The sequence below is a fragment of the Miniopterus schreibersii genome, assembly GCF_964146895.1.
Source record: "Miniopterus schreibersii genome assembly, chromosome: 8".
Classification (NCBI taxonomy): domain Eukaryota; kingdom Metazoa; phylum Chordata; class Mammalia; order Chiroptera; family Miniopteridae; genus Miniopterus; species Miniopterus schreibersii.
In genome coordinates, this window is record NC_138109.1 from 6,520,454 (window position 1) to 6,537,096 (window position 16,643).

Consider the following 16,643-nt stretch of genomic DNA (forward strand, 5'->3'; position numbering starts at 1 on the left):
TTTCTCTTTCTTAATCTTTGGCCATGGATTGACTTTGAAAACGATGATGCTCAGCAGAATTTCGAGAGTCCGTCGGCGCATTGTTCGAACCCGCTCCGGTTTCCCCCCCGGGGATAGGAATCCGAGCCTTAGGTGGCTGAAAAGGCAGACTGTGACCCCGGTAATAACGGGAGCACTCGGGCTCCCGCCCACCCCGCCCCCGGGACCTGCCCGCCGCGGCCCCGGCCCGCGCCCCGGCCCCGCACAAAGACACGCGGGGCGCGGAGCCCAGCCCACCGCCCGGTCGCCTCCCGGAGCGCGCGCTCCGGCCGGGACCGCGAGAAGTCCCGCCTCCTCCGCTCGCTCTCCGTCTCCCATTGGCCCAGCCTCGGCGCGCGTCACACCCAATAACCAGGCGCGATACTGCGAGGTGGGCGGCGGGGTCGGTGCAGCAACCCCGCCGCGGTTCGGCCTCCATCGCTGAGGCGCCGCTGCTCCCAGAGACGCTCGCGAGCCTCCCCCCCGCGCTCCCAGCTTCGTCTTCCTCCCGCACGCCCGAGACGCTCGCCCGGCTCGGGTCTCGCCCCCCGCCTCGCCTCCGCCTCCGCCTCCCCTCGCTCGCCTCCCACATCGTCTCTGCCTCATTTTTCTCTCCTAGTTGAGGAGGGAAGAAAAAAAAAAAAAAAAAATCACCCTCCTCCTCAGGGAGCCCCCTCGCCCTCCTCAGAAAAACAAAAACCAGACATGATCCTGGGCTCCCGCTCCTGAAGGACCGGCCGAGCGCGGAGCGGGGCGGCTGGTGGACACCGCGCGGAAGGTCACGGGAGGGAAGCCCCTGCAGCCCCGCCTCCATCCCCGCGGCCGGCCGCTCCTCGGCCCGAGCCCGGCGGCCCCCAGCCCCGCGGGCCTCCCGCCGCGTCCCCCCCTCCCCCCCACTTTCCCGGGAGCCGGCCGAACACACCTCCATTGATGGTGTAGCGCCTCCGGGGAAGGTAAGTCTCCAAGTTGCCCGCGCGTGGCGTCGGCTTGCTTTTCTGGCCCCCGGTGCGGGGCGCGGGGCGTGGGGAGGGCGAGGAGGTGGGCGTGGGGCGGGCGTGGGGTGGGCGTGGAATCCGGGTCCCGGGCGAGCCCGAGAGCGAGGGCCGGGCGGCGCGGCGCTCGGCGGGGCCCGCTCCGGGCAGGTGACTGTCCCGCTCGCCGGCCGGCCCCGCTCGCCCCTCGCCGCCGGTTCTCGCTCCGGCTTCACTTGCCTGGGGCTGAACTAGTTGCTGTGACTCGACGCCCGGCCGAGCTGAGGAGCGGCGGCGCGGCCGGGCGCTGGAACGGCCCGTTTCTCGCCCGTGTGTGTGGGTTTGGGGGTCTGGAGGGCGGACTTTCCCGAAAGTACTGATTTTTTTTCACGTTGGGAGAAGATGATTCCGCCCTTTGTGTCGCCCCCACCTCTAGTTCTCTGGTTCCTGAATTCTGAAACCCCAAATCCCTTGCAGCAGCAGCAGAATCGGGGTTCTGCCCTCGGCAAGAGAGCGGCTTTTTTTTTTTTTTTAAGGGTTTGGAAAGAAGAGAAGTAGTTTTACATAGATGGTGTGTGTGGGGAGGGGGCAAGTATCGTAGGTTTCCTTTGAAAACCGGTTGCTGGAGAAGTTGTTGAAAGGAAAACAAAATGATTCATTGTTGAATTGTCATTTGTCCCCCCTCTGCCTCTTTTTGCCAAGGTTTTGCTTACAGTTTTTTTTTTTTCTGGATTAGAGACTTCAAACATTGATGTGAGCAAAATGTGTCCTTGGGAAACTGGGTGCCTTAAACGTTCCAGTATGTGTTGCTATTTTAAGGTACATTTAGAAAGTAGTTTTGTATGAATCCTGAAATAGCTTTCTCCAAAGCATTTTTTTTTTTAAAAAAAAAAAACACACAAAAAGGTAACTAGTGAAAAGGGGGCATTTGGTGAATTACAAAACAGACATTTTTTAATGTAACACACATCCGTGCATCCCGTGCCTAGGTTTGAAATGGCTTTGATAATTGCTTTCCATTTAAAGAGAGACCTTTTTGTCTGGTGTACACAGGATTCTTTAGTCTCAGTCTGTTGGGGGAGGGGAGAGAGGCTGGATCTATACGATAATAAAAATCATCTTTGGGTAGCTGTTTCCTTCCCTGGATTTGCTTGCTGAGTTCATTCCACCGTGAATTATGTACCAGTTTTGGTTTCGATGGCCTAGGCTGGATGGAAAGCTGGCTGCCAGCTCTCCCTGTTGTTGTTGAGGTCGAAGGGAAAAGAGGCAGAAGCGCGCACACACACACACACACACACACACACACAATGCCAGGCTGAGGGCTCATTGTTCTTCATACACACATTCATTCTCTCTCTCCCATATTTGGGACTAGGTTTGCACAGACAACACACAGCTCTTTTTGGGAGAGAGGAGAGAAGATGGGGGAAGGGTGGGTGCATTTCTTTCTCAGCTTTCTTTCACCCAACTCATGTCTGGCCTTTTTTTTTTTTTTGCAACCTTGTAAGAGGCAGAAGAGTACCTTGGAAACTAAAGGACACTCAAAAACATGTTCAGACTCCTCCACCTTCATTTCTTCCCTTTGCAAACCTGGTTTCTGCTGCTCTTTCTTTTTGTGTGTGTGTGTATGTAAAGATCAAATCCCTCTTTATAAAATGTCGTGGCCTGGTAGCCAGCTTTTGCATTCCTCCTGGCCTCTGACTTTGTTGGGGACAGTGATTTGTTCAGTGGACTCATTTATTGTAGTGAATGGGACCAGGGTCATCTTTTCTAGGCAGAAGTACATTGTCTCAGTTAAGGTTGAGATCGTCTTTGAGGTTAATATTTAGCAAAGCGTGTGTGGGTGTTTTGACATATTAGTGGTCGGAGGGTTTGATAGGCTTGCTGGCTATTGAGCCGTCAGTGTGTTTTGTTTTATAAATAGGGGTTATAAGACAAGGTCTGGTTTTCTGCCTTGGGGGCTAGTGTAGTAGCTTCCTTAAACACTGGACAGGGAATAGGCTAAGAGAGTCCACCTGGGGTAAACCCAGCTCTGGGCCAAGGATGGAGGTTGGTGTGTGTACTGATGGGTTGCAGAACAGCACCTTCTGCTGGTTAATTGCTTTGAAGGATACAGACGAAGAGGACTGGGAAGGGGAAAGGGAGTGAGGGCTGAGGCCTAATGATTTTCTTTTGAACACAGTTGTAGTGCTTTTCTGCAAATGCCGCTTCCCTGAGCTGCTAATACAGATGCCCTTTGACAGGCACGGTTCTATGGAGGCTTTTTACGTTATTGGCTGTGTCTTGACATTAATTTGTTCTATTATCAGAAGTATTTACACATTGTGACTTGTAAGGACTCTTTTGAATTGATATGCTTATGTCTTTTATGAGAAATTTAGTTTGTCTTGAAATATTAAACAAAGTAGGAATTTAATTTGCATTTTGGTGTGGGAAACTGTATATACATTAGCAGTCTTTAAAAAGTTTTCAATATCATTAATAAAAAATCAAATAGACCTTCCCTATAGAAAAGAAAAATTCCAGCACTGGACCCAAGAGTTTCCTCTGGGATTTAACAGAGGGAGGGTGTGTGGAAGTGGGGTGAGGCAGGTAGAAGGTGGAGGGGTTGGGGGGAGTCCACTAAAATCAGCACTTTTGCTTGTGTAATGGTGTTGCATTGCAATAGTGTTGTTTTCAATAGTCATGTAAACATAAATACAATTGTCTGATAGAATGACTTACTCTGTGGATTAGATTTAAAAATTAGAGGTAAGAGAAAATGTGAAACTAGGGTGCACATAGATTAACAGAGGCCAAGTTCCTGCTCAAAGGCTTCTGAACCAAGGTGTAGTTTCAGAGATAATCTTCTTGATAGATGCCTTGAAGGGTTTTTATTATCACACATCTTTTCCCATCTCAATTGTTTTAATGTAATAAACTGTGAGAGAGGTTTGTAGTGGCAGGGAGAACTCAGTATAGAATAAATACCCTCTGTTTCAGACTGGGTACTCATAGGAATGTGATTTCTGACTCACTTTGCTTTCAAAACTTAGAGCAGATCTCTAAAGTTGTATATCCTTTACAATGAAATATGAACAGTTGAAATGTATTATTTATTCAGTAGGAATAGAGTCAGGCAATTTCAATCCAACATCGTCTCTGCCAGTGTTTTGTTTCAAGGTAACTAGAGTAACTAGAACCCATTCACAACAAAAAGGTAATCCAAATCAAGAAATATGTGCACCAGTTATTTTTTCAACTTTGACTTATTGGTCAGTCAGAAAGTTTTTAAAAGGTGGGATAGTAACCACTGTTAGGTCCTGCAATAATCGTATGTAATATTGGCCAGAAATATGCCAGTTGCTGTAAATACACACACAAGAATAAGACCTGTGCCATTCTAAAAACCAGTGTATGTTGACTATTACTGTGGATTTAGTGAGCACCTATTACATTTAAAATTAGTTTTGAATCTTTAACATCTTGTTCAAATCTCAGTAATCATAAAAACATTTAAGTATTAAAATGAGTTATATATACGAAGTTCTTTTGGGAATTATGTGCTTTCCTGCTAACCGCTTTTGGCAGCTTCTTTTGCAGTTGATTTAAAGGTTAAGATAGCAGAAAATTCAGATGTTTAAGTGAGTTATTAGTGTCACAAGGCTGTGAACTTCATTACACATACTTGCACATCCTGAAACAATATGCTATTGTCTTACATAATCAGTTTCTGATAATGCTGTGCTCTGGTTGATCATAGGGGTTTTCAACAACCAGGAATTCCTCTTGAATCATAATTAAGTGATTGTTAATTATTAGTATCTTGGTAATTATTCCAAATTTATAGCTTTGCTTGTCCTGTTTAAACGTGACTTTAGTGAGCCTGGTGGCTTGTGCTTGGTTTCCTATCTGAGTTTTAGTGTTTCTTAAATAATGAAGAGAAATGAGCATTTATGTGTTAGAAATTTTAAGATTGCTTAAGCCATTTTAATGAATATTTGATCACAACTCAAGAATTCCCAAATACTAAATATTTACTAGGTTGGAGTTTTGGTTGGAATTGTGATTTGTATAACTAACTTGGTATGCCAAGCAATGTAAGATGTAGCACGTGTCTGTATATTAGGTAACTAGGTCAGATAGGAGGGCTCATGTAAGAACTTTTTTTGTAAAGTGAACTCTTTGTACCAGTGTAAAATTGTTATTTTTATTTCGTAAAATTTGCCAGTATATCATCAACCATAAGCAGTGTATTTAACTGTGAAAATTTTCCTTACGTGGTTAAATTACAAAATGATATGACCTCTAATTTATAGAGCTCTTGGTATTTGAGGAATCCTCACCGCCTATTTGTCTTGGGCTTTTGCATCAGAAGTTGAAGCCATGGGTTAGGCCCTAATTTTAAAGTAGTTATACATGAGATTTATAAGGGTTTTGGTTAGGCTTTGGCTCCAAGAACAGAAAGTCTCCCAAGTCATCTCAGGTATTGGGGAAAAGTGGAACAGAAATGTAAACCTTGAAAGTCAGGCCTCACATAAAAACAAGAACCCCAGGTTCAGCTGGGCCTCATGGATACTGGAATACTTACGGGATCCCACCCAGCTTTAGTGACCAGATTACCTTGTTTCCTCCTTAGCAGGAAGAATTTGTTGAGCCATACCCTAGTGCCAGGGCTTGTGTATGGTTGTCCAGCCTGTGTGTAGCATAAGGACATCACTCTAAAGGGGACAGTATTTACATTGTGGGCCTGGACCAACCCGAAAGAGAGCTTGTGAGCAAGCATGGCCATGCAGCATTTCTAGAGTCCTGGAGCAGCAGGGGAGAACTATTCCTATAAAAACCCAATCCAGCACACAGCCCCACGCACACTCAGCAGAGTGTGCACATACACATTCACAAACACCACCTATGCATTTCCATCAGGCTCCCAGAGGTCTGATTCCTGTCCCTGTTACTACTTCTGGAAGTGGGGATGGGGGAGAGTGGTGGTGGCACTTAACGTATGAGGTGAATACAGTCCAGGGGGAGTGTGAGCAGGTGAGAATGTGGGCGTCTGCATGCAGGAATTCAGAGAAGCTGCCTGGGGAGGCTCTAGAAACCTTGCCCTCTCTGGGCAGAATCTGGCTACACTTGGGAGTTGTATCCAGTTGGGAGTTTGATTCCTCATGGGACATGTAGGCTCTGGCCACTGACTTAAAAAGATGTTTGATATATGAAAACATCATTCAGGTGAATTTAAGTGGAATGCCCTTTATTAAACCCAGAGCCTGTGTTCCTCCTGCCCCCTCATTCCTCTTTCCCTCCCCTCTCCCTTCTTTATGTGTGGGTTGCATACTGAATGTGATGAGGTTGCATCATCAGTCTGCGACCCTGGTCTCTCTGGCAGGGCCACCACAGAAGGCTGTTCAGATTGGACAATAATATACTAACTTAAGTTTTTCCCTGACAGGGCTGGCCCACCTAATCCTCTGCTATTCACTCCACTGTTTTATCTCCTAAGGTTTCTTTGTATCTTTATGCTCCTGCTTCCACTTCCACTCCTAAGGACTCTTTATGCCTTTTATTAACACTTCCCAAGAGAGAAGATCAGATGGGTCCTTAGTTATGATCACTGTTGGTTAAGGTTTTGGGGGCACACCAGCTCTTAAGCTACCTACCAGCCTTCCAGATGGCCGGTTGCTCACCCTTTCAAGCCAGCTCTCGAGGTACACAGTAGGAGCGGAGGGGTTGACACATTCTAAGCCATGGCCTGTGGGAAGGGAATTTCTTTTCTTCTCTTATATCCTATTATGCTTTTCCAATCTTCATTCTTCCTGACATCTGGTGTGTGCTTTTGATAGCTTATCTAATAGTTTATTTTGCTTTGAGAAATTCTACATAGTCATAACTGGTAGTCAGTTATCTCTTTTAGGTGAGATCATTTTATTACATTTATCTTGTTCTTTTATTTTCTGTGAATCTATCCACCTACCTGTCTACCAATCTGCCTACCCAAGTCAGTGTATCCCAAACTGTATTCATAGCATACTAATACGCTGCAAGTATTTTAAGTGTTCTGAGGTCAAATTAATTTTAATACACATTAGCACCTGAAAGCCTCAGAAATGTCCTGTAAAATATAGAGGGCATTTTGTATGTTTGTTTAGTTTGCTTGTTTTTTTCCCTTCCCCAAAGAATACTATGACCTTCTTACAGAAACTAATATTCTGTAGACAGTTTGTGAAACACATGTAAAATGAACCCTTTCTTAATCAAGTGGCTTGTCCCTTTCTCCTTAATAATGAAGCTCTAAGTGTTAGTATTATAATGTTTTGCTGCTGTGTACTATATTTCTTCAAGCAAGTTTCATACTCCGGTACTTCAGGGGTACAAAATGACTGCTTTTCCCACCTTATGCATATGTCATTTGGAGTTATTTTTGATCGTTGCATTCATTATCCCTCATTCCATTTTCAGTTGAGTCAATCAAATCAATATTTTCCTTTTTCACCCCACACCAGTAGCTATGCTCTTAATTCAGGGTTTAATCGTTTCATTTTTCGATACCTATAGTCAACTCTATAGGCACTGGCAAGAATCTTTTAACAAATAAAAGCAAAAACAAGCATTTAACAGTGCAGTTCAGTTGAGGTAAGCCTTACAGGCATGTAAAGATGAAGAGAACAGCCTTCTAGGAATTACTTTTTCTGCTGGCCATTGGTAGACAAATACCTGCTAGAAGATAAAGATAAGTGTTTTAGAGACACAAAATACCATGGAGTGCCCTGGCCTTTGTGGCTCAGTAGATAGAGCATTGGCCTATCTGCCAAAGGGTCTCGGGTTCAATTTCCGGCCAAGGGCACATACCTTGGTTGTGGGTTTGCTCCCCACCTCCTGGTTGGGGCGGGTGTAGGAGACAGTCAGTCGATGCGTCTCTCTCACGTTGATGTTTCTCTCTCTCCCCCTCTTCCCTTCTATTCTCTCTGAAAAGCAATGGAAAAAATATCCTCAGGTGAGGATTAACAAAAAGCCCCCTAAAACCCCCCACAAAAAATACCATGGAGTTGTTTCAGTTATGCATTGCTGCATAACAGGTTACCTCAAAGCTTAATGACAACACAGTAAACATTTATCTCATGATTTCTGTGGTCAGTAGTTTGGGAGTGGCTTGGCAGAGAGGTTCTGGCTCAGAGGTCTCTCTTGAGATTGCAGTCAAGATGTCAGCTGGGGCTGCAGACATCTGAAGACATGATTGGGGCTGGAGGCTGTGCTCTCAGATGGCTTACTCACTTGGCTGTGGGCAGAAGGCTCACAGTTGCTTGTCACATGGACCTCTCCATATGATTATTTGAGTGACCTCATGACGTGGCATTTGGCTTCCCTCAGTACAAGTGATGAGAGAGAGAAGCCTTTTATGACTTAGTTTCAGAAATGACACACTGTCACTTTCACTTTTTCAATTAGTTAGAATCAAGTCACTAAGTCCATCCCAAATGTGCAAAGGGAAGGGAATTAAGATTTACCTCTTGAAGGAGGAATATCAAAGAATTTGAACCACAGTGGTTCAAAACAGAGATATAGAAGATTAAAAAAAGTGTTTTTCCTTTTGATTAGTAATCTTTAAGCAATCCTTTACTTTAACTGGAGGGTAATTTCTGGTTCTTTAGAGGAGAGTAACTTGACCAAAACCTGACATTATTATTCATCTTTTCCCTGTACTGTTATTGAGATGTCATTTATTTCCTACTTTATTCCTGTTCTTACATCAGATCTAATCTATTTCAATTAAAACTGCTTAGAACATACTACCCTAAGTTTTTTTAGTTTGGCCACTCTTACTTCCTTCCAGTTAAGTACCTTTTTTTTGGTTCTTTAACCTTGTCACTCATTTTATCACTTTGTATCTTGTATAAATGTTTACTTGCATTTGTATCTTAGTATTAATTCTATTCTTTCCATTAGATTGTAAACCCCTTGAAGGCAGATTCTGCAACCTCAGGTTCATTGCTGTTTTGTAAACTCCAGAAGGGTAGAGACCACATCTGCTTTGGTCACTTTAATTGCACAAGTATACAGTGTGCACTTGTGTAATTGTCGTAAATAAATTTACTTTGAATGCCACAGATTATTTTTGTCATCTTAGACCGAAAGTTATGAATGTGGTATAAAGTTGTAGTGTCTAAGGACGTTTTAAAACCTTGTGTTAAGAAATTGATCGTAGTGATTGCCTTTTAAGGAGACGTACGAACTAGGGCACTGGGGAGGAGGAGAAGATTCGGAGAGAGGGATCCTTACCTTTCACGCTTCTACGGTTGGTCATATGTAAATATTACCTAATTAAAATGAATGCATAAGAAAGTCTGTGCTTTTTTATTTTTAGATTATTGCCATTCTTTTTCTTACAAGTTTTAGTGAAATATCAGTTTAATTTATATATGAAATGGGGCATACAGAATAACCAAGTCAGATTGTGTGCCCTCGATGAATTTTTTCACTAATGGGACTGAGACATGTATCCAGTTGAGCACTAGATAGGGGAAAGTGTCTCTAGAGATGATGATGATGATACTGTGGTTTAAGAAGAGAATTAGCCCTAGCTGGTGGCTCAGTTGGATGGAGCGTCATCCGGTACACCAGAAAGGTTGTGGTTTCCATTCCTTGTCAGGGCACATACCTAGGTTTCAGGTTTGGTGGGGGCATGTACCGAAGGCTGCCGATAGATGTTTCTCCCTCACATCGATGTTTCTCTCTCTCTCTCTCTCCCCCTAAAAAACAAACAAACAAAAAAACAATAAAAACATATCCTTAGGTGAGGATTAAAAAAAATTAAAAAAGAAAGAAAGAGAATTAAGTTTGGCTGGGGCATTAGGGAAGATTTGGTGTAGGAGGAGGTGCTTAACCTGTGTTTTGAAGGATTGGCAGGATTGGACATGTGATAAGTAGCTAAGAGGATTTCAGACAGGAAATTGGAGCAAAGGCAGAGATGTTGGAAAGCATGGAAAATGGTCAGTACAGTTCTTTTGCTGCTTCTATGCTGAGGATTATTAAATTGTTTCAGTTTCCTTTTTTCAAAAAAATTCTTTTAAATGTTCTGTAGAAGGTGCAGGCAGACATAGTTCTTTCAACTTAGGTAATTTATATTTGAAGCTGTTGCTGGTAGCTGTTCAGACCAAATTGTAAGAGCATTTTGAAGAGGAATTCTTTGGGCTGATATCTCAAAGGAAGGAGACTGGTTTGGCTGGAACCATACATAGAGCACTGGAAAAACAGGTGGGGTCATAGCATGGAGAGATGTGACATGAGGATATGACTTTGAGAGCCTGAAATTATAATTATAAAATTAGTATATACTCATAATCACATTCATACTGTCTTAAAAGAGTAACCCCCACTTCCCAATATGCTTCTACACATTTCCTATGCACTTAGAAGCATGTATGTAGACACTATACATACTCTCTTGAATTTTGCTTTTTACTTAATGTTTCAAGCCCATATTTTTCAAGCCAGTACCTATAGTTATACTAGTTATACCTCAGGTCTTTTTTTTTTAACCAACTGCATAGTGGGACATTGTATGGATGTATACTTTAATTTCCTGTTGATGGACAGTTGGTCCTGATTCTTTTTTCTTTTTTTAAATTCTTTGAACCTGTACAGTTGTATAGGTATATCTGTACAGCAAATTATTAGAAGTGGAATTGCTGTATCAATAAGTATGTGCATTTTTAATTTTGAAAGCTGTTAAATAACTTGCCCTCCAAGATGTGCCAGTGTACAAAGCGTGTTTAGATTTCCATGTCTCCTCATCAGCTCTGGGTATTATGAAAGTTTTTCATCTTTGCTAACCTTACAGGTGAAGAGTGTACAATATCTTAATTTGCATTTCTTCAGCTATGAGTGAAGTTGATGTTCTTTTTATATATCAGAATTTTAAAGTGCACATTTTGTGATCTCTCAGTAATAGAGCCAGGTGGTTTATATGTTATACGTAGTACTTCTTTCTAAGTACCATTTATTTATTTAGTTATTTAAAAAAACCAGGTTTATTGAGATATAACTTATATAATAAAATTTTCCCTTTTAAAGTATATAATTTGTGGGTTTTAGTCATTTATTTTAAAATTGAGTGCTAACCATTGCTTTATTATTTGCTGTAAATAACTATCAAGCTGAACTATAGGTCTTCTTCTTTTTTTTTTTTTTAATATATCTTTATTGATTTCAGAGAGAGAAAGGGAGATGGAGAGAGAGATAGAAACATCAATGATGAGAGAGTCATTGATTGGCTACCTCCTGCATGTCCCCGACTAGGGATTGAACCCACAACCTGGGCATGTGCCCTGACCGGGAATCGAACCTCGATCTCCTGGATCCTAGGATGATGCTCAACTGCTGAGCCATGCTGGCCGGGTTGGGCTCCTCTTCTTTCTTTCCAAGCTCTTTGGCCTGTTGGGTCCAATATATGAAATGGGAAATGCAGCTTTTCCTGTTAGTTTTCCAGTCTGTGGGCCTCTCTTACCAGTCGCAGTCCGGCTAGCTGGATTCTGAAATGGAATTATGCATGACAACTGCTTTGGAATCTCAGTGCTTTGGTACTGTTGGGCAGTGATTTCTTTTAAATAACTTATAGTTGAAACTGATTTCCAACTGCTAGAGGTGATACAAACTTTTCTACTTTTTCTAAAAATTTTAATTACAAAAAGGCTTCTGAGGAAAAACAATTTAAAAAATGTGGTAAGTATTTAAAAGTAGTTGTTTTTTGTTTTTTTAAAATATATCTTTATTGATTTCAGAGAGAGGAAAGGAGGGCGAGAGAGAGAGATAGAAACATCAGTGCTGAGAGAGACATCGATCGGCTGCCTAGCCCGCAACCTGGGCATGTGCCCTGACCGGGAATCGAACCCCGATCTCCTGGATCCTAGGTCGATGCTCAACTGCTGAGCCATGCCCTGCCGGGCAGTTTTTCTTTTTTATAGATGGGTTATTCAACTCCTTTGTTAGTGCTCTGGTCATTTGTTATTTCAGAGATTTCTTAATATCTACTAAAGTTGTGTGTGTGTGTGTGTATGTGTGTTTATAAGAAGATGATAACATTACTTCACTTTACGAACAGTAATGATCGGGTCTGTGCGTGTTTCTGTTAGGATTCACAAGTCAGATGTTTTAGTGGGGAGAAAAGCATAATGATCATTTGTTAGACTGAGTTTTTGAGTAAACTCTTGCAGTCCTCTAGCATTGGCTTGCATCTAATAGGGTCCCCAGCAGCTCCTGGCCCAGTCTGGGACCCTTATCTGTATGGTGGTTCCACGTGGGAAAAGATGTTGGCCGAGGCTTATACTAGATGATTTTCTTTTGATAGACCCAAATGTTTCATTCTTTCCCTTTGACGTTGTAAAGTAATACTTTAAACATTTAGTTTCCTGTTCTTCTTTTAAATACATCTTTATTGATTTCAGAGAGAGGAAAGGAGAGGGAGAGAGAGAAACTTTGATGAGAGGAACCATTGATCAGCTGCCTCCTGCACGCCCCCTACTGGGGATTGAGCCCGAAACCCTGGCATCTGCCCTGACCAGGAATCAAACTAGTGATCATCTCTTGGTTCATGGGTCGATGCAAAATCACTTAGCTACACTGGCCGGGCATGGAAATTTATTTTTGGTTGGTTTGGTTTTAGTCTTGTAAATTACAGTGTCTCCTCTTTTTTACCTCCTTGACATCTCTTTTCTTGTTACCAATTATTTTTTAATTTTTTAACTTTTTAGGGTTTTTTCCTATTGTAAAATCCCTTGGTTTTTGGGCTGTAGTTTTGAGTAAAGTGGACTTTTCCTTGGACTTTTTAAAAAAAAAAAAAATCTTTATTGATTTCAGAGAGAGGAAGGGAGAGGGAGATAGAAACATCAATGATGAGAGAGTCATTGATCGGCTGCCTCCTGCACGCCCCTTACTGGGGACTGCGCCCACAACCTGGGCATGTGCCCTGACTGGGAATCAAATCACAATCTCCTGGATCCTAGGTCGATGCTCAACCTCTGAGCCATGCTGGTCGGGCTTCCTTGGACTTTTAATTAGATTTTCTTTTTCTTTAGCTCTTCATAGGGTGATTGAAGAAAATGCTGACTGATATTTGAGTCAGTTGCATGAATACTTAGGATGAGACTAATGTGAGCATTGAGTGGCTTGAATATAGCATTTAGATCAGCTTGTGGATGTTTCCATTTCTACTCGCTTGAGGGCCATTTCCTGGCTTAGAGGCACTGTCCTAAAAAAAACCAAAAAACACAAACCACAAACCAAAATAAAGTTCTTGTGAAGTGCCCTGCTTGCTTAGCTGTCAGATGGGGAGGGACTGTAGTACATAAACTGAAATTAAAAAAAAGATGTGGAAATACTTTGAAAATACAAACATACTCTACAAATCTGAAGTACTTTAGTTATATTTTTCTCAGGAACTCAGGGCTATTGCAGCCAACAACCCTTAATCTAGCCATATTTATCCCCTGTAATGTTGCCTAGAGAAATCCACTGTTTTCTTGATGTATTTCTTACACCAACACTACATGCAGATGTATGTGTTCCAGATATTTTTGTGCAGAAACTACTAAGTGCTCATTAAGTGTTCAACTGTAGTAGAGAACTGTTGTTTTGTTCTTAGGTGTTTTGTCATAAAATAAAGACTTTTGTTTTCATTTTATGACATGAGACATCAAAAAGGCATTTTTATGATAGTGATAATGCATGGCCTTTTTCTTCTCTTTTAAGAAATTCGGCAATTTTTAAACCCCAGAAATCTGTAAACATACTTTTTTTTGCGTGTGGAAAAATGTGATGGGGATGACATCAGTATGTCTTTGTTTGAGCTAGGAATAAGAAGAGCAGGTAGCAGTTTTTCCAGGAACTCTTCATAAAACGCTATGGAGGGAGCTAGATTTCAGGCCATTTCTCTCTCTCAGATTGCTTATTCAGGAATGAATCTCTGAAGCTTTTTTGCTTTCTGGGAGTTAAAGATTAATCTGTAATTAAAACAGTTAATATGGTGTTTTTTGTTTTTTTTTTAAACTGTCCTGAATCAGAGGGGAGTTGTCTGGGTAAGTGCCTTTTCCCATGAAGGGCTCATATAATTTATATAATTTCCTCATTTGGTTTGGATATTTGGGGTAATTTCTCCTCTTAAAAATCAAATTCTGTAGGAAGTGGCCATATTCGTATCATTCTCTTAGAAGAATACAGCTGTGCAAAGTCCTTGCATCCCCCATTTCGCTCGGGTCTTGCCTGCCTTCTTGCAGTTTTCTAGGATGCCAGTTGCCAGCCTTGCTGATGTGGGGCTGGTTTTGAAATCCAAGCATCTTTTGAGGATATCAAAGGACTGTAGAGGATGGAAATGTTAAGGTTGGAAAATGCTTACACAGTACCACATGCTGTTGATATGCTTACTTTAGTGATTTATGATCTTTGGAAATAGGCCTTTGATATAGCTGTCATCAAGGTGGGCCTTGGCCCAGTCTGTACATTGCCCTGAAATGATTCAGTTTAAGATCCCAATATAAAAATAGTCCTGTGCTTCTCTGATGTACTCTCTTCCCCCACCCTTCACAGCTTCTTTAAACCTTGAAATTGAGAAAAAAAATGCTAGGTGTAAGACACCACTAAAAATAATCTAACATCTGGGGGAGGAGCACTAAAGAATTGAATGTTGCTAAAGCACCAAGGAGGAAGGAGTTTAACCTATTTTGAGCTCATATGTGACACCTGAAAACTCCAATGACACTGAGTTGGCATAGCTGCATTTTTTTGAGGTTTGGCTTTATTTATTTATTTTTTGTTTAAAATATTACAGATGTCCCTTTTTCTCCCCAATGTCCTGTTCCACCCCGTCCCATCCCCCTCCCCAGGTTTGGCTTTATTTTAGATGCAGTGACAGCTGTCTTTGTTTTAGGAGGCGATTGTCTAGGAGTAGCTATGTGCACCCGTGACACTGTCTCACAGTCACTGCGGGACCCTCTTACAGAGATAATTTGACAAGGGCTTTAGGCTCCTGCTCATGGTGTTACTGAAAAAGGGACTGTGACCATTTGATGTAATTCTGGACAGAAGACCTGTTGTTTGTGTAACACTGAATTACAGGTCAGTATTTGAAATTCTTGTTTCAGTGGATATTTAAGAGTGTCCATAGAGTAATGGATGACTGTGAAGTTCACCAGATGCATAGTTAAAAGTGTATTTCCCAGGTGAGGTAAACCTGTTGTGCTTGTGACTACCTGGTTCTGCTATGAATTACTGAACTGATGTTTGTTTTTAGATGCATAGGCAAAGTTATACACTTGGGACTCTTTCAGTTATAAACTTATGGGTTATGGAAAGATAAAACTTGTATTTCATTAAGTGAAGAAGGCGCCCTTCTAAGTTATTTTTTTTCTGTGAAGCTTCACCTGTTCTGTTGATGATAAATTGAGAGAGGATTGTTGTAAGTTTATAGTGATAATGTACTTTATTTATCCTTAAAGGGTTTCTGACAAAGTTTTTTTCCTTGTTATTTTTGTTTTGCTTGATTTTTAGAGAATTATAGGTTGAAACTAATGTCTTTTTCTTCTCAAGTAGTTCTTCTCAAGTCCCTTTTCTTCCCCTGTAGTTCCTGTGGGTGCACAGGAGCAATGTGTTTAATTTGGAACAGAGAGATTTCAGAAGCATCATACTTTCCACATACCTGTGCTAATTATGAAAAGGAAAACTCAATCTTGTGTGTGTGGTTTTTTTTGAAAGGAATAGATAAGGTGATTAATAAATGAAATGTAAGAATTATTACAGTAATGATCTGTAATTTCAGGCTGTAACTTCTAGGAGGCTGGTCTCATCTAAGTCTTTTTTCTCTGGACAGTTGACTGTTAGTAAGGGAGCATCCGAGTAATACAATGAATTTGTCCATTCATTTGGCAGTAATATTTTTTAGTGTCTCTTGCAGAGCACTGTACTAGGCATTGGGAGCACAAAGATGAGTAAGATGTGTCCCTGTTCTCACAGAGTTCATGAGCAAAAGAAGGAAACAGATATGAATAAAAAAAACACTAAAGTACAGTCTGAAAAGAACTGTAATAGAGTAGAAACATCATGTTTCGGCAGCCTGGAGTGAGAGGTGTACATACACCCTGGACCCTTGTATGGCACTTATGGAGTTAAAATACAAAATGACTTTACATCTTTATCGACAGATCTGTTCTTCAGCCCACCTTCAGGCAGCTACATTTATTGTGCCTGTGTGGCCTGATGTAACTAGGGTGAGGTTTTCCATATCATTAGTGGTTTCTAGGCAGTAAAAGGTAAATCTCTTCTTGGAAGAGGTTGGGCACCCTAACCCTGTACTTGAAATACCTTTCTATATGTATTATTTTTAAGAACATTTTCTCAGAGCTTATATGAAAATAATTTTGTTCCTTTTTCCTGAGCCCCTTCAAATAGGAATTCTGTACTAGAAGGACATAGCATTGCCTTTGACCTTCCCCTCTGCCTTAGGAACCTGTAGACATTTTATTGTAAATACATGCTACAAGTAAATTAGGTGCTGATCCGAGTTGCATGTTTTCTTTGTTGGGTGACGGGGATGGGGACGCAATATTTGGTTTTTCGATTCATTCTTTCCTGCCAACTCCCCCCCCCAAATAAGAAATCCTGATCTTTTTTCTTCCTGGAAAATGGCTT

General features: G+C 41.8%; 1 protein-coding gene across 2 annotated transcripts in view; it reads left to right on the forward strand.

The window, feature by feature from the left end:
- The first annotated feature begins 337 nt into the window (after positions 1–337).
- The window catches only part of RERE (arginine-glutamic acid dipeptide repeats), a 346,780-nt gene continuing 330,474 nt past the window's right edge, over positions 338–16,643 (forward strand). For both annotated transcript variants that reach the window (XM_081143853.1, XM_081143854.1), the window contains exon 1: positions 338–971. The gene's annotated coding sequence lies outside the window, so the exon portion shown is untranslated. The remainder of the gene's footprint in view (positions 972–16,643) is intronic.